Genomic DNA, 23,232 nt, shown 5'->3' on the forward strand with positions numbered 1-23,232 from the left:
AAAAAAAAAAAAAAAAAAAGAATTAATGTTAATTGTTCATGTTAAGAATTAATTATTAATGTTAAGAATTAATGTTGACTATTAATGTTAACATTTTGACAGTTCTTAACAGTTCTTTAAGTTCTTAATAGTTTTGAGGGACAAAAAAAAAATGAAATAGAGTATTACACTTCAATGAGAGTTGAAACCACTAAAGTTGAGCTCTAGTTTCAAATCTCTTTCTCTTCTTACTATATTGCGATGCCTATCTTAAGGATTTATCATCTCTTAACTAAAATTATATTGATTTATGTATCTCTGCTATCTTTTTCATGAGGCTGCAGCACAGAGACTCCTGGATACTTATTTTTAAATCCCTTACAGCTCTTGGTCTGAGTTTTGTACCATGGCAGAGGCATAATATTTAACTGAAGAATGAATAAATTCATTATTTAATTCCCAGAGTTTTATGATATAATTTAAATGCTCCTAGTATAAGAAAATTTGCATAGTAATCTCTACTGTCACTCTTCTGTAGAGAAAAATGTGTTACGAATGAAGTAGTGTTTCTATTTAGAATTTTCAAAGTGGAAAACTTTAGAATTTGATAAAAGAAAATATACTTCAGGAGTGTATAAAACAATCTGAAATAGCAGTCCTTTAATAGTTTAATCTTTTCATAAGCATTCAAATATGACTTTCGGATAAGACTGTTTTTCTTCAGACATGCAGTTTCAATCATATAAATTTATTGATTCTTTGTAATGTTAATAATGAGGACATTTCTCAATTACCAAATGATCACTGTTTTGTCCAAATAGAAAGCTTATTTTGATTTCTACAATTTAAATTGCTGTTACATGGAAAGGAAGCAGAGAGATGCATGAAATAATTATTATCCCTTTGGAACCTACGCTCATGTCTGGGGAAACAAAATAAACACATACGAAAATAAATATAAAATATAATGTCAGGGATTTTTATGTGATATGAAAATAAACAGTGTGAGAGGGAAAAGGAATTATGTGAAAAGCTATTTTAAATAGGGTGGTTATGGGAGGCTCCTTTTGGGAGAAGACATTCTGAGAACTTAATAAAGTGAAATAAAGAGCTGAGTAGATTTCTGATCAACAAATGTACTGGGTAAGGAAATGGCACGGTATTTAAGATACATAAAATAGACGGAAAAAAGGATTACTTTGAGAATTAAATGTAATCCAATGTATGAAAAAATGTTATTGTTCATAATAATATACAAATTCATCGTAATATTTATTAGATTCTTAAGGCTGCTAAAATAAATGATGACAAACTGGGTAGCTTAAAATAACAGAAATCTATTCTCTTATAATTCTGGAAGCTTGAAGTCTGAAATCAAGGTGTCAATATGCCCATATTCCCTCTGAAGCCTAGAGAAAATTTTTATTTTATTTTTTTTTACTTTTTCCTAGCTTATGGTGAGAAATAAGCTAGGCAATCTTAGGTTTTTCATACCTTGCAGCTGCACAACTTTAACCTCTCTTCATTGGCACAGGGCATTCGCCTTGTGTGTGTCTGTCTTTCTATGGCCTTCTTCTTATAAGGATACCCATCAAATTAGATTAAGACACAAGCACACACATTAGTCTAGGCATTCATAGAATAAGTATCATCAATATCACTGTCTTCCACCTCCACATCTTGTCCCATTAGAAGGTCTTTAGGGGCAGAAACATGTATGGAGCTGTTATCTCCTATGGTAACAAGGCCTTCTTCTGGAATACCTTCTGAAGGACTTGCCTGAGGCTGCTTTACAGTTAACTTTATTATATAAGTAAAATGAATAAACCCTAAGTAAATGACAAAAAGTATAGCATAGTAAATGCATAAACCAGCAACATAGTCATTTATTATTATTATCAAGTATTATCTTCTCTACATAATCATAGGTGCTGGACTTTTATATGACTGGCAGCACAGTAGCTTTGTGTATACCAGCGTCATCACAAATGCGTAAGTAATGTTTCACGTTTTGCCACAAAGTTACTAGATCAAATAAATTTTCAGCTCCATTATAATCTTACGGGATTCTGTCTTTGATTGAAATGTTGTTATGTGGTGCATGACTGTATTTCAACATCTCTCTTTTTGGGGGCAGGGGGGAGGAGGAACACAATTCAATAGATAGCATGGTTTTATTATTGGAAAGGATTTCTTACTTTTGATAGTTTTATGGGAGAGTAACCAGAACCCTTCAGAATAGATGACTGAGGAGACTAATGACTGTTTTTCTTTTTGGGGACAATATTTTCATAGTGTATTTCAGGTGAAAAGCAGAGTTCTAAAGAGGCGAAATAAGCCCTGTTCTTTGAGTGTTTTTAAGTAAAGTTTTAGAGTCATTATTCTTCATAGGATATTTTAAAAAGAACAGATACTTAAATTTTTGCTGCTGGATCATTAGAAGCATGCCACAGGAATTTCTTTTTAATTGAAGTATGAAGATTAACCATAGTAAGATGAAAGAAATATTCTGCTTATGCCTGAGGTCAAAGCTGAAGTTAAACTAAATGACTGAGAACTATTAAAAACCGAGAACAATATTACACGATGCCTAAAGCATTTTCCTCTTTAAAAACACTCTCGTGAACTATCTGTCACTCCTTTTAAGGCTACACTGTTTTAATTAGAATTAAAAGCTAAATTTTTAATTAAAAGTTTGTTTTTTTCTTCTATTTTATCCCTTTTGAGTGTACACATGTGTGTGTGTGTGTGTCGCAAACAAGGTAACATGAACAAGCATCCAAATTACTTTATTAAACCAAGGCCATTGCAATGTTGAATCTAGCATGGAGGAAAAGGCAGGATATTTGTAACCAGAACCTATTAATCTGCCCTACCACTACACCTTTGTCTGTTAGAAAAGTTAGCTCATCTGTCAAGGTTGGTAGGAAGATTAAATAAGATAACATATACAAAGCACCTGTTCCTGGACCTGATATATCTTGGGTTGTCCACAAATATTATTTTTCCTTCTAGTGGTAGTTTACCCTAATTATAATGAAATTGCCAAGGAGAAAATCACTTTTTCAAACTAACTCAATAAAGTAACATAAAAAACTAAATTTAAGCCATCTTTTTATCCTCCATAATACCTAGAAAAATTTTCTAGACATGTGACAATTATCTGTGTTTGAAAGAGTGAATGATTATAACAGAGCCTGATCTCAGCAAAACTGGTTCCCTTACTCTTCAGCAACAGTGAACAAGTCTTCCCAACAACCCACCAGAATCTCTCCACTGTGGCCCTGGTTATGTTATTTTTCCACCTTGTCATCGGTATGTTTCATTGTTGCTCTCCTGCAATTAACGCTCCACACAGTAGCAAAGGAGGCATGTTCATATCTACAAGAAGAACATTTCTGGCAAAGGGGGCTGAAATGCAAAGTCCAGAGGTGGGAAGCCTGTTTATCATGTTGAACTAGAGCATTGTAGTTGAGATGTAGTAGAAGAAAGTTGTATCAAAGAGGTAAAATTGTAGAAATTGTGGAAGAAATCTCTGTGAAATCCAGCGATTGCTGGATTTTATAGAACATTATGACAACTTTGTGTTTTATTCCAAGTGACATGGAGAGATACTGGAGGGTATTGAAACTCTGAGTGAATAACGTGACAAGTGTTTTTAGTTTGCAAGATGGTTCTTTCTCATCATGGCAAATATCTATTGAGTTAATGAATACTATTAATAGAGTTTGTTTTAAATTATTTCTTCCTCTCATCAAATTTCAAACTATCTTCCCCCTTTCATGCAGCATTCATTCATAACACATTGAATCCATGTATTTGCTATTAAACCTAGATAAATTATTTTGAGTAGATGTATGCATGCAAAGTACCTAAGGGTTAGCATGCTGCTGTCACCACTTTGTCTTTTCTAAGATCAACATGCCAAGGGCTAAGCAGCTCTACTTAAAAGAGCTTTTATTTCCAATTGCTATGTTCCCTGTAAAAATAATACCAAATCTCTGAAGTTACAAGTGATTGACATTACTCTTTATAGCACTGTTTGGAGAAAAATTGAGAGGATTCAGGCGTGTAGAAAATTCCTACTGTGCCTGATTTTTCCTGTTTATTCCACTGAGAATGGCAGCTTTCAAATAAAGAATAGCTTTATCTCTTTCTCAGTAGAAACTGAGTGGTAAGATCAGAAGAATCTTATCATTCTTCTGATGTTAACATTTTACTTTTAAACAACCATTTGCTTTTCTCTACAATATTCAGAACATGCTGAATTTAAGCTAATATTTAAGTAAAGACAAACAACAATCAAAATATCAGGATATGAAACATTTGGCATTTTGTGCATAAGGGAGAGATGTGTGGGTTTGGGGGACAGATTTCAGTTTGAATGCATGCTTCCTCATTTACTTTGTCCTAATCAACAGGACACTCTCACTTCTTGAGTTTCTTCATCTAGAATCAAGGTTAAATAGCATTTTTTGAATTAATGACATAATGTGAGTAAAGCACTTGATGAAACCCCCAGTACATGGGTTTCCAGCAATTGTTTACCCATTCTGTTTGTAGTTAGTGATGATGTTGGCTCAACTTTCCTCACCCAGAGATCTCACCTTGATGCAATTATTTGTACTGAAGTATCTGAAAACCTAGCCAAGGAGAGAGATTCTTCTGCAATTACTACTTCATGTGTAAGGCAGGCTATGATAATGATGTAATTGAAACATATACAAAATGATATGTGAACACAGAAGAAAGGGTGATAAATTCTGCCAGAGTTGAGCTAACATGTAAATACCAAGTAATTGGGGGACTATAACCAAGTACCTTGATTCATCAAATAAGGATAGTAATGATATCTGCTTCTCAGTGTTTTATGTCTGAAATGAGATAATGCAAATAAAATATTTTTAAAAGGTGATTGCTACATAATGAGTGCTGAATAATTAACAGTAATTTTTATCTGAGAATTTTCTCATGGGTTGTTTGGGCTTCATTATAGTAACCTCTAGTGGATACTGCTTAAGTTTGTCTCATGGAAGATGCTACTTGAGGCTCTTTCTTCAAAATATAAGACTAAAAGAAGTTTAATATTTATTTTGCTTTCCTGTTTTCCTCCCTCCCTCCCTCCCTTCCTTCCTCTCTCTCTCTCTTTTTTTTTTTTTTTTTTTTGAGAGAGTCTTGCTCTGTTGCCCAGGCTGGAGTGCAGTGGCAAAATCTTGGCTCACTGCACCCTCCACCTCCTGGGTTTAAGTGATTCTCCTGCCTCAGCCTCCTGAGTAGTTGGGATAACAGGCATGCACCATCATGCCCAGATAATTTTTGTATTTTTAGTAGAGATGGGGTTTCACCATGTTGGCCAAGGTAGTTTCAAATTCCTGACCTCAGGTGATGCACCTGCCTCAGCTCCCAAAGTGCTAGGATTACAAATGTGAGCCACCTTTGTGGCTGTAAGCCTGGCCGTAACTTTCATTTAATCTGTTCTCTCATCCTCTCTGGAGTCATCCTTTACTTCAACAAAAATTAAAATTTTAAAGTCAACCACTATGATATTCTAAACCTTCACACAACAGAACCTTTGTTAACATTACATATAGAGATTCCAAAAGGGAAAATTGGACTGGGTAAAATACAGAGAACTGCACCTCTCTAAACATTAAAAAAAATGCCTTTTTAATAATTACTGAAGCTAAATATATGACAGATTAAGAGTTCATGGCAAGCAGCATTTGGATAATGACATAAAATTTATTCATATAGTCAAATTACTTGATTATATATTCTGTAGTGCTGCTACTTTCAATTTATTTTTTAAAAAGTATAACTACTGGATTAAAAAGCAAGACCCAATGGTATGCTGTCTTCAAGAGACACATGGAACACAGAATAACACCATAGGCTCAAAATAAAAGGATGGAGGAAAATCTACCAAGCAAATGGAAAACAGAAAAAAAATAGGGGTCACAATCTTAATTTCAGACCAAATAAATGTTAATCAAAGAAGGATGTTACATAATGGTAAAGGATTCAACTCAACATGAAGACTTAACTATCCTAAATGTATATGCATTCAACACGAGAGCACTCAGATTCATAAAGCAAGTTCTTAGAGACTTACAGAGAGACATAGACTCTCACACAATAATAGTGGTAGACTTCAGTACTCCACTGAGAGCATTAAAACGATCACTGAGGCAGAAAATAAACAAAGATAATTCAGATGTGAACTTAACACTGGTCCAAATGGATCTGATAAAACTCTACAGAACTTTCCACCCAAAACAAGAGAATATACATTCTTCTAATCACTACATAGCATATACTCTAAAATTGACCATGTAATTGAACATAAAACAATCCTCAGCAAATGCAAAATAAGTGAAATCATATGAAACACACTCTCAGAATACAGCACAACATAAATAGAAGTCAAGACTATGAAATTGCTCAAAACCACACAATTACTTGGAAATCAAACACCATGCTCCTGGATGAATTTTGGGTAAATAATGACATTAAAGCAGAAATCATAAAATTCTTTGAAATGAATCAGAACAAAACAAAGCACCAGAATCCCTAGGACACAGCATAGGCAGTGTTCAAAGGGAAATTTGTATCACTAAATGACCACATAAAAAAGGAAAGTTCTCCAATTAACATCCTAGCATCACAACTGAAAAAATTAGAAAAGCAAGAGCAAATCAACCCAAAGCCAGCAGAAGACAAAAAATAACCAAAAATCAGAGCTGAACTGAAGGAAATCAAGACATGAGAAACCATTCAAAAGATCAGTGAATCCAGAAGTTGGTTTTTTGAATGAATTAATAAGTTAGATATGCTGCTGGCTAGAATAATAATGAAGAGAGAGGACCCAAACAAACACAATTAGAAATTACAAAGGGTATGCTACCACTGACCCCACATAAATAAAAATAACAATCAGAACCTACTGTGTACATCTCTATGCACACAAACTAGAAAACCTAAAAACAATGGATAATTTTCTGGAAACATACACCCTCTTAAGACTGAACCAGGAAGAAATTGATTCCCTGAACAGACCAATAATAAGCTCCAAAATTGAATCAGTAATAAATAGCATACCAACCCAAAAAAGCCCAGGACTTTTTGGATGGATGGAATCACAGCTAAATTCTACCAGATTTACAAAGAAGAGCTGATAGCATTCCTACTGAAATTATTCTAAAAGGTTGTAGAGAAGCTTCTCCTCTCCAACTCATTCTATGAGACCAGTATCATCTGGATACCCAAATCTTGCAGACATAATAAAAAATGAAAACTTCAAGCCAATATCCTTGATGAACATCCATGCAAAAATTCACAAAATATTTGCAAACTGAATCCAGCAGCACATCAAAAATCTAATCCACCACAATCAATCAGTTCATCCCCAGGATGCAAGTTTGGTTCAACATTTGCAAGTCAATAAACATGATTCATTGCATAAACATAAGTAAAAACAAAAATCACATGATTATCTCAATAGATGCATAAAAGCCTTTCATTAAAATATAGATACCATTATGTTAAAAAATATACAAACTAGGCATTGAAGAAACATACCTAATATAATAAGAGCCATCTATGTCAAACTGACAGCTTTGACAGTCAGTCATACTGACATACATCATACTGAATGGGCAAAAGCTGGAAGCATTCCCCTTGAAAACTGGCACAAGACAAGGATACCCTCTCTTACCACTTTTATTCAACTTAGTATTGGAAGTTCTGACAAGAGCAATCAAGCAAGATAAATAAATAGCATCCAAATAAGAGGAGAGGAAGTCAAACTACTTCTGTTATAGATGACATGATTCTATATCTAGAAAATCTCTTCATCTTGGCCCCAAAGCTCCTTCAGCTGATAAACAACTTCAGCAGTTTCAGCATACAAAATCAATGTACAAAAGTCACTGGCATTTCTATACACCAATGACAGTCAAGCAGAGAGCCACATCAGAAAGGCAATCCCATTCAAAATTCCCACAAAAAGAAGAAAATAGCTAGGAATACAAACTAGCCAAGGAGGTGAAAGATCTCTGCAATGAGAATTGGAAAACACTGCTCAAAGAAATCAGAATAGACACAAACAAATGGAAAAACATCCCATGCTCATGGAGAGAAGGAATCAATGTAATTAAAATGGCCACTCTGCCTAAAGCAGTCTACAAATTCAATGCTATTCCTATCAAACTACCAATGACATTCTTCAGAGGACTGGAAAAAACTACTTTAAAATTTGTGTGTAGCCAAAAAAGAGCCCAAGGAGCCAAAGGAATCCTAAGCAAAAAGAACAAAGCTGGAGGTATCATTTTACCCAACTTCAAACTATAGTACAGGGCTACAGTAACAAAAATAGCACGATACTGTCACAAAAACAGGTACATAGGCCAATGGAACAGAATAGAGAGCCCAGAAATAAGGCCACACACTTACAACCATCTGATCTTTGACAAAGCTGACAAAAACACGCAATGGGGAGACTCCATATTCGATAAATGGTGCCGAGGTTACTGTCTAGCCATAAGCAGAAGATTTAAGCTGGATACCTTTCTTACACAATATACAAAAATCAACTCAACATGAATGGAGACATATATAAAACCAAAAACTATAAAAACCCTGGAAGACAACCTAGAAAATACCATGCTAGACACAGGAACCAGGAAAGATTTCATGACAAAGACACCAAAAGCAATCACAACAAAAGCAAAGATTGACAAATGGAATCTAATTAAACATAAGAGCATCAGCATAGCAAAATAAACTATCAACAGAGTAAACAGCCTACAGAATGGTATCAAATATTTGCAAACTATGCATCTGGCAAAGGTCTAATATCTAGCATCTATAAAGAACTTAAACAAGTTTATAAGAGAAAATCAAACAAACCCATTAAAATGTGGGCAAAGGACATGAACAGATACTTTTCAAAAGAAGACATACATGCAGCCAACAAGCATATGAAAATAAAGCTCAATGTCACTGATTATTAGAGAAACACAAATCAAAACAACAGTGAGATACCATCTTACACCAGTCAGAATGACTATCATTTAAAAGTCAAAACAAAACAAAACAAAAAAAACCAGTTGCTGGTGAGGTTGCAGAGAAAAGAGAACACTTATACACTGTTGGCAAGAGTGTAAATTAGTTCAACCATTGTGGAAAGCAGTATGGTGATTCCTCAAAGAGCTAAAAGCAGAAATATCATTCAAGCCAGCAATCCCATTACTGGGTATATACCCCAAGGAATATAAATTAATTCTATCAAAGACACATGCATGCAGATGTTCAATGAAATACTATTTACAATAGCAAAGATATTAAATCAACCTAAATGCCTATCAATGACCGATTAAATAGAGACAATGTGATCTATATATACATCATAGAATACTATGCAGCCATAAAAAAAGAAGGAGCTTAAATCTTTTGTGGGAGCATAGATGGAGCTAGAGGCCGTTATCCTTAGTAAACTAACACAGGGATAGAAAGTCAAATACTACATGTTCTCACTTATAAGTGAAAGCTAAATGATGAGAACTCATGAACACAAAGAAGGGAACAACAGACACTGGGGTCTGCTTGAGGAGGGAGGGTAAAAGGAAGGAGAGGAGTAGAAAAAATAACTGTTGGGTACTAGGCTTAATACTTGGATGATGAAATAATCTGTAAAACAAACCCCCATGACAAAAATTCACCTATGTAACAAACCTTCACATGTACCCCTGAACCTAAAATAGAAGTTAAAAAAAATATACAGCTACAATTGCATTGCCATGCCATGCCACCCGTAACAAAAGCCTTGAATCAGAGTCACAGAATGCAAACTCTAGAGTTTGTAATTCTTTACAACATAGTAGAAAGCATGGAATGACAGTAAACTCTAAGTCAGAGGTATGAATATGAATCCCAGCTCAAATTTTTACTAACTTTGTGATGTTGGGTGAGTTAACATTTCTGGATATTTATTTACTTATGCAAAATCTGAGGATAATAACAGCTACCAGGTTGTGTTATTAGGAAAGACAAAATGAAATCTGATATATTTGGCATAAATAAGTATTCCCCAAAGTTATTTGCATCCCAGCCTGATTGTGCCAGTGGTTCTTATACATCATTGGACTAACCAAGATTCAAGTTTTAACTGAAAACTTAAGAGACTGAATTAGATCTTGGTCCTCAAACTTTAGCACATATGAAAAAAAAAAAAAAAAAGAAAGAAAGAAAAATTGGGAGATATGTTTAAAATACAGGTTTCCAAGTCTGATTCTCATAGCTCTGAGTCAGTATGCCCAGTGTGTGTCCTGGGAGTCCACGTTCAGCAAGCTGTCCAGGGGAGAATTCTCCTAAAGGTGGACCATTGATCATGCTTTGGCGAGTACTTGATTAAATTATCGCTAAGATCCCTTCTGGTTCTAAAAGATGTGAATGTGTAAATGTATATTTTAAAAATATTAGTTCACATTATTACATTTTCAGTGATTATCAATATGATTATAAAATATGAGCAACTTTAAAATGTTTTAAAATTGTATTGGGGTATGACCTGTAAAATAATGGGCAATAATTTAAAATGTGCTGATTAATAAAATTTATAGACATATAATTAATAAACACTCAGGTCAAAAAATAGAGAATTTCCAGAATCTCAGAAAGTTTCTTTATGCCTCTCACCAGTCAATACAACTGCCCATTCACCCCAAAATAATCGTTATTCTGACATCTATCACCTTTTTTAAAGGTGACGTCAATGGAATCATAAAGTGTATACTCTTTAGTGTGTGATTTATTTCACTCAGCATAATGTCTATATAGATTCAAACATGTTTTGTGAATATGAGTAGTGTATTTAAAAAAAATTATATGGTATTTTATTTTATGAATATATTCAACTGTTGATAGATATTTTCTTTTTCTCCAAGATTTTAGTTAGCTATTATGAATAAAGCTGCTATGAACATTCTTGCATATGTTTTTTGATTCCTATGAGTCTTCATTTCTAATTGGTATATACCTATGAGTGAGGTTACTGGACCCATACAGTAGACTATGTTTAGCTTTTCTAAGTACTGTCAAACAGTTATTCAAAGTGATTGTAATAACTTATAACCATTAGAGAGAGAGACAGAGAGAAAGAGAGAGAGACATAGATTAGGTACTGATATATAAGATGTAATATATATAATACTCCAATAAAAAGATTTTCAGTTTACATATATCCTTACCAACTTAGTATTTTTAGTCTTTTTACTTCTGTCATTCTTACGGCTGTGTAGTAGTGCTTATTGTGGTTTTAGTTCTCATTTCTCTGATGACTAATGTTGTACACCTTTTCACATGCTAATACAACATTTGAAAGTGTCCTGTAAATTAGAAAAGTTACTATTTTAAAGTGCCTACTTAGTCTTTTGTCCATACCTTCCCTGTCCTTTTTTTATTGATTTGTAGTGGTAATTTTTATATTCTGGAGGGTTTGTTTCTTGCTTCTTGCACATAGGACTTTATAAAATACAAGGTCCATGTGTGCATATATATGTATGTATACACACATGCTACATATATATCTATACATGATATATACGTCATGTGTATATATAAATATATACATATAGATATATACATACATATACACAATACACATATACACATACATATGCACACATATATACACAACATACCTATACATATATACATATACATATACACACACACACAACGTGATATATACACATATACACACATAAACACAAACACACACACAGTCATTTCTAGGTATCCTTGAAACATTAGTTCCAGGACCCCCAACGATACCAAAATCTGCTGATACTCAAGTCCCATATTTAAAATGATATAGTATTTTTATATAACCTATGCACATCTTCCTGTATACTTTAAGTTATCTCTAGATTACTTAGAGTAACTAATGCAATGTTTTTACTTACATGAAACTCAATATGTCTTAGTTGCTTCTTGCACATAAGAGTTTATAAAATAGAAGGTCCTTGGGTACGGGAGTAATGATTTGTGATTTCCAAGAAATTTCATGCCTGACCCAAAATAATTGTGAGCATATAATGATTTGTCTTTAAGTTAGGTGCCATTACATGAGGTATATGGGCTGACTTGTTCTTTCTTCAACCATAATATACATATTTTTTTTTCAAATGAATCTTTTCCTACTGAGACTAGATGAATTATGACACTTGGCCAAAGTTTCTTCTCAAAATTAAAATTGAGTTTGTGTAGAAGATGGAACTAATATGTAATTTCTCACTTAGTCTTTCCATAAAACTTCAATAGATAATGAGAAAAAATTAGATTTTTTGTTTTCTATTTTGTCTAGCTGGCACATCTCTAGGAGTTAGTGATCATACTCTATGATAATTAGGGATCTCTATAACATATAGAGTTCTCTATGATTATATATGTATATATATGTACACACATATAAACAATTTTAATTTTTATATGACCTAAAATAGTGTATATTATTTATTGAATACTTGAATGATCACTTTGATTATAAAAAGATAAAAATATTAAATTTCTTACATGAACTAGATAAATGATAAATATGCCAAGTAATATTACATTTGGATATACAAATAAAACTTCATGAATTTGAATGGAGAAAATCGTTTAGAAAATATGAGTCACATGGCATGGGATAATGTTTATAAGAAAACTAAAACCTCAACCCCAAAATTAGTAATATAGCTGTAAAACCCAACATACCCTGTTTTCAATGTTAACTACATGACAGGGAAAAACAAAGCTAGATTTCTTCAACTGTCAAAAAGAGGCTAAGCAGCCACGTACCACTGGTTTTAGAATTGTGAGTGGGCTACCTCTTAGTCTTTGATTTTGTAATTTCACGGTAATATGGAGCACACCCAGATGGAAGTCAGGGAACGGTCTATATGTGTGTGTATAGATGTTGATGTATACTAGAGGTGTTCTGGCACCTTAACTATATTTCTTATGTCTCTGTGTAGAAATCTAGAATCTCGGCCAAGTCGGGATTACCCAGTCTTGATATCCATATACCTTTAACAACATCAAGAAAGTAAAGTGGTTATTTGTAACTTCAGATATTAATGAAGGCAATACTTTTTTAAAGTAACTGAACCAGAAGTTTGAAATATATTCCCACAAAATTTACACATATCTGCACATATCTATGTAACATATGTTGACCATATTTGATGGCTCTAGGGATTCCAATATCATTCTCTGCTTCCTAATATTTAAGAAGCTGAGAATAATTTGTAGCCAGTTTAGCCAGTGGAATAATATTTGAGTTTAGTTCAACATGACTCCTCCTGTTTATGTTATATTGTTGTTATTTTACTCGATCAGATTTTTAGTTAGTTGCTAAATTCTCATTGTGAAAACTTTATTACTCAGTTTGTCTTTTTCTAGATATGTGTTCCAAGTACAGTATTGATATACACTGTAACATAGTTTTTATGGAAGGTTTGCACTGCTTTCTTGTAATATGATCTACAAAATTTGACTGCAACTCAGGATGCCATAGCTCTCTGTCACTGATTCAAGTACTGTTTGTGGTCTCCGTCTGAAATCAGTTCTCTCTAGGGGATGCATCTTTACTATCTGCACCAAAAAGGGGGTTTTAAAACCCGTACGAAGAAAAAGACGCTCTTTGCTTACATTTAAATTTGAAAATAAGTTAATTATTTCCTAGAATAACATAACCCTTTTTCTGTGTTGTCCTTAGCAGTCTTTCTGTCATTTCAGTTTTACTTCAGAACATGCATTTTAAACAACTTCATTTGGAGTTCAAATATGAACTCCACTAAAAATAAAAGCAAAATGATATGCCTGATATCAATAGAATAAAAATTTCTCATAGGTTGGCATGATGTTCCTTTTATATTTTATGGGGCATATTATGAAAAACACATATTAAGTTAAATTGCAGTAAGAGTCAAAAGTCCTGAGCTCTTTGCAGGACATCAAATGATTAACCTCTCTGGACTTCAGTTTCCTTGGTTAAAAAAGAAACATTTGACTTAAATTATTTCTGAAGTTGTTTATAGTTCTCACAGTCTTCCTAGGACAATAAAGATACTTCTACATTAAATAACTTTTATTCCTAATTCATAACTGGGACTTATTTACATATAAGCCTTGTCATTGAGCTTCTGGTCAGGACCATCTGGCTTATTTCTATTCTATTTTGGGGACTATTTTGAGTGAGAAGACGTCCACCCTCCAATTAGAGAAGCCTGGTGCCTGACTCTATAACCTTTGAAGCTTTGTTATATTCCTAGTAAAGAGACACTTTTTGAAACCTGCAAGAGTGGATGGCATTTCTAAGGTTCAGGAAAGTGTGAACTTTGGCACTGAACATATTCTGCTATTCAATTGCAGTTCCTGAAGTTTTTACTTAATATAGGTGTAGTGCTGCTATTGTAAAACACGCTTTTGGATAAAAGAAGGAGAAAATATTTTGATAAAGGTAATTTTGACCTGAAGACATCTATTGTTACTAGAAGAGCTTTTAAATACATGGGTACAGTTCTTGACAGCAAATGAGTTTTCAATATATATTTTCCATCATAGTCAAATATGCAGAAAGAAAAAAAATTGAACAATCCTTAAATGTCTTTTGGCAGTGTGTTAACAAAGGGAAGGTGAAAATGAATCCCAAAATAAAGAATAAGATAGTATTTTTTTTATAACCAGTACACATAATTTCACTTTGTTGTTGGCAATGTATACCTGAAAAAGAGTTAAATAATTTTTAATTAATACATTTTAAATGAGCAGGTCAACTATACATATTAATTTACTTATTTTTATAGTTACTAGTTTATAGTTCATGTAATGGAAGCTAATCAAAGAATTTTGGAAATCACTCGATTCAGGACGTGGATTTTACAGAGGTGGCATTGTTGTAGGGTATCACCTTTCAGTCCTTGATATTATTTCCCATTCTTAGAATATTTGTCAAGAGCCTCTCTAAAACCTCAACGTCCTTGTCCATGAAATCTATGGGATACAATTGTTATTTTAATTAGTTAGTTGGGAAGATGTGACCAGGGTTGGCTATTGTTAGAGCTAGATTAGACATGAGGTTTTTGGAAATGTAGTTCTTATTTTTCCTAGTACACGAAATGGCCACCCATAAAACAATCACAGAAAACAATGTGTGTGCTTGTTTTCCTCCTCCTGCCTTCCTGATGCACTAATGTTACCACACACACACACACACACACACACATGTAGTAATGTTACCTATGTCGCTATGTGCCAAACACTGAAATATTTACATGTAGTATGTTACTGAATTCTCACAATAACACTAAGATGTGTGTATTATTATATCTTCTCCAATTAGAGATATTGAGGCTCAGGAACATAGACCTACTTGTTCAAAGTCCCAAACTTGTTAAAGTTCAAGCAAAGATTTGAATCTTGTCAGTCTCGCTTCATCCATAGTGTGTGCTCTTAGCTGCTACTATTTGTTACCAGTAGCTTACAATTATTGTGTTCATAAAATAAGGACTTCTGACAACATTGAAATAATACTCATTTAGCACAAGTGCTCTGGAAAAGCCTTCTTTCTCCTGTATTCCCAGGAGGCATGGTGAAATGTTTATATTAACACAAAGAGATAATAGTAGGACAAAAACTAATGTATATAATATAAATATAATTATGTGAAACTAAATATCACAAAATTATAACCACAGTTGGGTTAAAGTGATAAAACTTTAGCCTTATTTCTTTACTTATCTATTTATTTTTTGAGATGGAGTCTCGTTCTGTTGCCCTGGTTGGAATGCAGTGGTGCCATCTAGGCTAACCTGCAACCTCTGACTCCCAGGTTCAAGCTATTCTCCTGCCTCAGCCTCCAGAGTAGCTTGGATTACAGGCATGCACCACCACAGCTGGCTGATTTTTGTATTTTTAGTAGAGACAGGATTTCACCATGTTGGTCATGTTAGTCTTGAACTCTGGACCTCAAGTGATCCTCTCATCTCAGTCTCCCAAAGCATTGGGATTACAGGCATGATCCACTGCACCCAGCTACCATATTTATTGTATTTTATGACTAAGCATTTTCCAGGTGTGAAAGGTCATCGCATATCTGTGGAGGTTAGATTAGTGAGGAAATTATCTGATGACTGGGATACTGGTTAGAGGGTGTTATGATTTTCAAAATATTAAGCTAATGGGGCCTGCATTAGTGCAGAGAGGCCACCAATCTGAGCCACAAAAATGAAGAAAAAGAATGAAGAATGGACCAAATTTATTCTATCATATCCACATGGTCATTTACTCTTTCACTGTATCTCCAGCTCTTTCAATGCAGAAAATACACACACTTAGCAATATTTAAACTATCTTATTTCCAGATTTCTAACATCTTCCGTTGCCCCCCACTCCCTAATTCTGGTAAAATTTTGCTTACTCATGCCCTCTCTTGTTACATTCCCAAAACAAATTAAATGAAAGAACTGAAAATATCCACTGTAGCTATGAAGGTAGGAAGTCATTTCTGATCTTAGAACAATTTTAGTAGAGAAGTGAGATCAAAGCCAAATTACAGTAGACCAAGGAAGAATGAATGGGCAAAGAAAGTGGATATTGACAAGGAAAAGTCTGAAGAAGGAAAGAAAGAGAGCGAGAGTGAGAACAAGAGCAGGAGAAAGCACAAAAGTAAAAGGAAGACACAAAGTTCTATAGGAGTAATAGAGATATGTTTATGCTACAAAGTGATAAGATAATGGTGAAGAAAAAAGGGATAAAATATGATTCTGCCTATGTAAAAGTAAACATCATAAAAGTCAAACCAGGACTGGGTTCAGGTGGTAAGAGTATTTGTATTTTTTATTCCACTTTTCAAGTTTTTTATTATGCTGTTCTATTACTTGGTAATATGAATTGTATAGCATAACTTACATTTAAAATTACATTTAAAATTAAAAAGTAATCTGCAATAATTTGACTATTTGTCCTTTCTAAAATTTACATTGAAATTTAATCCTGATGTGGCAATATTAATAGGTAGGGCCTTTAAGAGGTGATTGGATCATAAAGACTCTACCTTCAGGAGTGGATTAATGGGTTAATAGATTAATAGATTAATTAATGGGTTTCATGAAAGTGGAACTAGTGGCTTTATAAGAAAAGGAAGTGAGAACTGAGCTAGCATATTAGCACACTCACAAACACACACCCACAAATGTGCAAGTCTACTGTGTAGACACACACACACAATAATAAATAGTAAAGAATAAAAAATCAGCACCAAGTATACAGTAGAATTCTAGTGACTAGATAGTGACATGTGTTACATAGAAGTTGTTGATCTTTGGAACAGTATCTGCAGTCGCAATCACTGCACGAAAGGTCACTAGAGATAACTTCATATATATTTCTACAATTTATGGACCAAGAGTAGGTCTCTCTGTTGGGAACGATCTTCACATTTTACAATAATTAGAGTCTAGATAACTTTTTCACTCCACTATTAGAGTCGACAGATTGGGGATATAAAGTTTGGGAAGAGAAAATATGGGGCAAATAATTGAAATCAACTTCTTACTTTCTTATAACTCTCCTAAAGCTGTTTCTTCCCTCTCCATTTTTATGATGGGTACTCAAGATAGAACCTGTAGAGTCCATCTACTGAGTATACAGTTATCTACACAAAGACAAGTGAAGAAAACTTTACCAAATCCCTAAGCATGCTGAACTAACTTGATGGAATTTTTAAGCATTTGGGAGAGAGGTTAATATAAGAATAGTCTAATTAAGTAATTGTTGTGTTCTAAGTTATGAACTTTCAATTAAATGAAATCTTAAATTATTCTTTATGCCTATGCTAATTAGTGAGTTTTGTATCTGCTTCAGTTAAGCATGAAGTCAATACTGGCACAGCGTTCCTCATCTTGGGAACTGTATTTGCAATTTACCTAGTCTTCTGGGATTTAAAGCAATTAAAATGAAATTGAATCCTTGGTTTAATTCTGATGACAGAGTATGCCAAAGAGAAAGCCCCACAGCTTCACAAGGTAGAGACTTGAATGAAGTGGGCTGTGTTACCATCCCAAATGTGTTTATATACTGTCTTCTTCATAAAGTTGCCCTGATTGGCATCAGTCACTAGACTTTCTAAAGGTTATTTTCTTATCTCCATATTTGTACTCATGGTAATCTATCTTATTTACTTATCCCTCTTCTTTAGTAGGTTATAAAGTTGGAGGGAAGTACAATTACTTATTAATGTTTATCTCCCTACAATGGTGAGGTCATTGTTTATAGGTGCAAGATCCAATGAATGGTAGGTGGTGAACAGTTACTTAGTGTGTTATCTCACTGAACACACGTAATACTTTTGCCTTGGTTTGTCACAGACCACATATGCAGTGCCTAGCTTTTTTCAGATTCATCATTACTTGATTCCCTTTGATCCATATATGACTAATATAAATAATTTCCAGGGCTCCCAGGGGCTACTATCATTAGACATAGATCTATTAGACTTAGATTCACCATGCATGATACATTCTGTTTCTCAGAGATACAGTATGGCAGAACAGCAGAATTAACAGTCATTCAGTCATTCACGACCTCTGACCTGACTACTTGAGGTCACAGTTTTAAATTTATTTCTTGAATTTGATTAAGTTATTTAAATTATTTGAGCCACTTATTAAAATTTAAAGCATAAATATATGTTATTTTAGTATTTTAAAAATATACAATATATTATTATTAATTGTGGTCACCATTTAGTACAGCAGATCACTAAAACCTAGTCTTCTAGTACAATAGATAACTAAAACCTATTCTACTAGTCTCCTAGTTTTAGTCTAACTAAAACTTTGTACTCTTTGATCAACATCTTTTCTTTCTCCATTCCCCCTCACCCCGTCAGCCTCTGGTAACTAACGTTCCACGCTTGTTTCAATGAGATAGACTTTTTTAGATTCCACCTATAAGTAAGATCATACAGTATTTGTCTTTCTGTGCCTGGCTTATTTCACTTAATGTTCTCCAGTTCCATCCATGCAGTTTCAAATGACAAAATTTCCTTCTTTTGTAAGGCTGTATAATATTCCATTGTTGCTATAAACCACATTTTTTTCCATCCATTTATCCACTGATGGATACTTAGGTTGATTTCATATCATGGCTATTGCAAATAATGCTGAAATGAACATGGGAGTGCCCATAGCTCTTAGACATACCAATTTCAATTCCTTTGGATACATACCCAGAAATGGGATTGCTGGATAATATGGTGTATTAGTTCACTCTCAAATTGCTGTTAAGAACTACCTGAGACTGGGTAATTTATGAAGAAAAGAGGTTTAATTAACTCACAGTTTTTCAGTCTGTACAGGAAACATGGCTGGGAGGCCTCAGGAAACTTACAATCATAATGGAAGCTGCAGGGAAAGCAGGCATGTCTTACATGCCCAGAGAAGGAGGGAGAGAGGGAAGGGTGAGGTGTTACCTAATTTTAAACAACCAGATCTCATGAGAACCCACTCACTATCATGATAACAGCATGAAGGAAGTTTACCCCCATGATCTAATGACGTCCCAACAGGCCCCTCCTCTAACACTGGGAATTACAATTCAACATGAGATCTGGGTGAGAAGACAAATCCAAACTATATTATTCCACCCCTGGCCTCTCCCAAATCTCATGTCCTTCTCCCATTGCAAAATACAATAATTTCTCTCAACAATCCCCCAAGTCTTAATTCATTCCAGCATTAACTCAAAAGTCTACAGTCCAAAGTCTCATCTGAGACATGGCAAGTTCCTTCTGCCTATAAGCCTGTAAAACCAAAAACAAGTTCGTTATTTCCAAGATACAATGGAGACACAGGAATTGGGTAAATACACCTGTTTCAAAAGGGAGAAATCCACAAAAACTAAAAACTAAAATCCATGCAAATCTGAAATCCAGCAAGGCAGTCATTACATCTTAAAGCTCAACATGATCTCCTTTGACTCCATGTCTCACATCCAGGCCACACTGACGCAAGGGATGGGATCCTAAGGCATTGGTAGCTCCACTCCTGGGACTCAGCTCCCATCCCTACACACAAGGGCTGGTGTTGAGTGCCTGTGCCTTTTCCAAACACACAGTGCAAGCTGTTGGTAGACATACCATTCTGGGATCCAGAGAACAGTGGCCCTCTTCTCACAACTCCACTAGGCAGTGCCCCAGTTCGGGACTCCTGTGTGGAAGGTCCAACCCCCCATTTGCCCTCTGCATTGTCCTAGTAGAGGTTCTCCATGAGGGCTCCATTCCTGCTGCAGACTTCTGCCTGGACCTCCAGGTGTCTTCATACATCCTCTGAAATCTATGCAGAGGCTCCCAAGCCTCAGCTCTTGCCTTCTGTGTACCCACAGGTTTACCATCATGTGGAAGTTGTCAAGGTTTATGACTTGCACCCTCTGGATCAGTAGCCTAAAATGTATCTGGGGCCCCTTTAACCACAGCTGGAGTGGGAGTGGCTGGAATGCAAAGACCTGTGTCTAGAGTTGTGCAGGATTGTGGATCCTTAGCCCTGGCCCAAGAAACCATTCTTCCCTCCCAGGCCTCAGTGTCTGTGATGGGAGGAGGGGCTTCCATGAAAATCTCTACAGTGCTTTTGATGCATTTTCCCCATTGTCTTGGGTATTAATGTTTGGCTTCTCTTTACTTATTCAAATGTATGCAGCTGCCTTGAATTCCTTCACAGTAAATTATTGTTGTTGTTGTTGTTTTCCACCACATGGCCAGGCTTTAAATTTTCCAAACTTTTATGCTCTGTTTTTCATTTAATTTATAAGTTCCAGTTTCAGATCATCTCTTTTTTCATGCATAACAAGAATGGCTTAAGTTCCCAATAAGTTCCTCATCTCCATCTGGGACCACCTCAGCTTGGACTTCATTGTGCATGTCACTATCCTCATTTTATTCACAACAATTTAACAAGTCTCTAGGAAGTTCCAAACTTGTCCTAATTTTCTTGTCTTCTTCTGAGCCTTCCAAACTTTTAGAACCTCTGCCCATTACAGAGTTCCTAAGATGCTTCCACATTTTCAGGTATCTTTATATTAATGCCCCACTCCTTAGTACTAATTTTCTGTATTTGTTCATTCTCATACTGCTATGAAGAACTATGCGATACCGGGTAATTTGTATACAGAAGAAGTTTAACTGACTCACAGTTCTGCAGGCTATACAGGAAAAATGACTGGCAAAGGCCTCAGGAAACTTACAATCATGACAGAAGGTGAAGGGGAAGCAGGCATGTCTTATGTAGCCAGAAAAGGAGGAAGAGAGTGAAGCAGGATGCACTACACACTTTTAAACAACCAGATCTTGTAAAAACTCACTCACTATTATGAGAACAGGAAGGGAGAAATCACCCCCATGATCCAATGGCCTCCCACCAGGCCTCTTCTCCAACACTGGATTTTACAATTCAACACGAGATTTGTGTGGGAACACAAATCTAAAACATATCATATGGTGGCTCTATTTTTATTTTTTTAAAGGAATTTTCATACTCTTTTCCAAAATGGCAGCACTAATTTACATTCTCACCAACAAAAAAAATACATTGGTGAGATGAAGGATGTTTTAAATAGATTGTATTGTTTTGTAATATATACAGAACAATCCCACTGTATGTAGTAAATATACAACATAATATTGCATGTAGCAAATATACACAATTATTATTTGTCAATTAAATAAAACAAATAATAAAAAATAAAAATACTAGTGCTTTTCATCTTAGGTTTAGATAAGAATTTAAAACTGAAGACTTGTTGTGTTCTTGTTAGGATTATATGACATACACATATTTTTAAGAGAGGCAAGAAAACTTGCTTTCATGTTTGACTTTAGGAATATTCTAGAACTATGTTTTAAATGGTTGCTTATACTTACCTTAAAGAATAAAGTCGTTCAACTTACATGTTTTCATGGAAAATAAAGCATGTCCACCAAACACATTTTTTTCTTTGCTACGCAGTTGTAGTTTGATTAGACAGAAGAAACCAAAATAGAGTTTATAAAGTTAGTACTGTAATTTAACATGGTATCTCAAAATATACTGGTAAAGAATTGGAGAATTAAGGGATAGATTTAAAGACAAACTCTTGAATGTAACTGATTATGATCTGTGTTGATGATCTAATGTTATTTTTATGGTGGAAGCAATTCTGTAACTGTTTTCAGGGATGTAATCTGAGTTATCGTGTGTAGAATCAGTGAATCAGTAACTTGTATGAGAAAATACAGAACATGATCATAAGATTTTAGGATGGAATAAACTTAGATTAGATCATAATTGTATAACATAAGAAAATTAGCACAATACACAGAAAAGTCCTTCTGAAAATATGGTTCGTGGATCACCTCTACAAAATTTACTTTAAGTGTTTATTAAGAAGTCTTTTGAAATGTTCATTAACTGTTTATAAATAAATTTATTTTTTATTAACAAGTTTTAAGAAGTGTTTATTAATGAGACTATTAAGATTTCTTGGCCTTAGATCAATTGAATTAGAATCTATAATAGTGGGATCACAAATGTGAAGTTTTAGCATTTTTCTCAAGTGATCTTTGTGCATATTAAATTTTAGTGTCACTAGTCTGGGGAAAAAAGTTGTTAATTCCAACAAGGTATAATTTAACCAACAAAATGCAAATGTTAAATTCAGCTAGGTACAAATGTTCACACTTGGGTAGACTGGTAATAAAGTATATTTAGATATTTTGTCAGTAGTTAGCATAAGTTATGTGTGAGATAAGGTTGCTAAAAAAAATATGATTCTAAGTCAATATTCACCCATCCATCTAGGCATCCATTAATTTGTCCATTACTTTCTTTTACTTATCTATATATTTATTTATTCAATTGACTTTTACTGTGAAGTAAAATTCTATTAATAGATGGTTATAATGAAGAATTTTTTTTTTTTTCTCTACCTTCAGGAATCTTTTAATCTGATAGGGGAGAAAAACAAAGTGATCTGAATTGCAATGCTGAACAATAATTACCACATTCAGTGTAACATGGAGGACCTAACCCAGGTGATAGCTGATAAAAGCTTGAAAGTTCAAGTGGGAGTTAGCTCACCAAGGGAAAAGACTAAAGTGAGAATAGAATTGGGAATGTGGAACAGCTTGTTCAAAGATATGGAACCAAATGTGAATATGCTTTTGCACTTGTAAATAGT

This window comes from Colobus angolensis, unplaced genomic scaffold (genome assembly GCF_000951035.1).
Source record: "Colobus angolensis palliatus isolate OR3802 unplaced genomic scaffold, Cang.pa_1.0 Scaffold179, whole genome shotgun sequence".
NCBI classification, from domain to species: Eukaryota; Metazoa; Chordata; class Mammalia; order Primates; family Cercopithecidae; genus Colobus; species Colobus angolensis.